The sequence below is a fragment of the Camelina sativa genome, chromosome 11 (assembly GCF_000633955.1).
Source record: "Camelina sativa cultivar DH55 chromosome 11, Cs, whole genome shotgun sequence".
NCBI lineage: Eukaryota > Viridiplantae > Streptophyta > Magnoliopsida > Brassicales > Brassicaceae > Camelina > Camelina sativa.
In genome coordinates, this window is record NC_025695.1 from 7,522,020 (window position 1) to 7,523,171 (window position 1,152).

Below are 1,152 nucleotides of genomic sequence, written 5' to 3' on the forward strand. Positions count from 1 at the left end.
GTGTGGTATATGTATAGTCTAGTAATACATTTATCTCCTGGTACACATCTAAAAGTGTTTTTTAAAAAAAATAATTCCACTTAACTCCCTATATAGGATTAATGCCAACCCGTCTCACCAAAATCAAAATAAATTTTTGCGTAAAAAAAAAATCAAAATAAGTTTTTTTATCAAGTTTAATTATGTTAATTGTTTTACCAAATTAGCATACTTATATAGTTTATAATTTTTCCATGTCAATATATATAGTTTATGATAATTAATAGAATTTTTTTTTTTTGGTAATTCCTCAAAAAATAAAAAATAAACCAAATTATATGGGGGTTTTCAATATATTTAATGTGACATTTTATAATTGGATTTTCGGTTTAGGAAATTTATTAATGTTAATATAATTATGGATATTGTAAATTTTTATTATGGAAAATCTGTTGTATATCATTTAAATTTGAGAGATTTTAGCATCCATAAAAATAATTTTGGAGATTTAATGGACTAAAACTTTAATGGGTAGAGTTGTTTTTGGAAAAATCGGAATGTATAAATGTTGTTAAGATTTTATGGCAATAAATATAACAAATGTTGGTCAATTTAAGAAAGTTTAGTATTTGAGTTTCTCTGCAATGTTATTTATGGAATTGTTTTAGGGGTTAATATTATAAAAAAAAAATAATTAAAACTTAAAGGGCATAAACCAAAATGTACTTCAAAAATGTTAATATAGATACATTTGTATGTAAAACATGATTCAACAGATTTAAAATTTCAGTAGCAAAGTAGTAATGATCATTATAAACTGTGTTAATTTTTTTCCTTATTTTGGGTTAATTGGTTAGTTTGAAATTGAGGCTGTGTACAAAATGCAGTGTTATGGAGTTCGTGGGATGTGAATTTACTAAAGGTACTCTCATGAGAGGTTTTAATAAGAGCATAATGGTTTGTCACCACTGACCACCATTAAAAAGACAAGCCAAATTAATGAGGCAAGAGTAAGCCAAAGATATCATTAGTCAGAAATCATGATTCAGTGTTCGTTCTTTGAACTTGACTCATATTTTAATGTAAAAGCATTATTGCACTTCGGTTTTTCGGTTAGAGAAATATATATGAGTATAATCAAGAAATAATGACAATTGGTAATCCGATAAGCAA

General features: G+C 25.5%; 1 protein-coding gene across 1 annotated transcript in view; it reads right to left on the bottom strand.

Moving 5' to 3' along the window:
* Positions 1-1,152, bottom strand: part of LOC104727720 (G-type lectin S-receptor-like serine/threonine-protein kinase At4g27290) — a 4,245-nt gene that overhangs the window by 2,228 nt on the left and 865 nt on the right. The window lies entirely within an intron of this gene.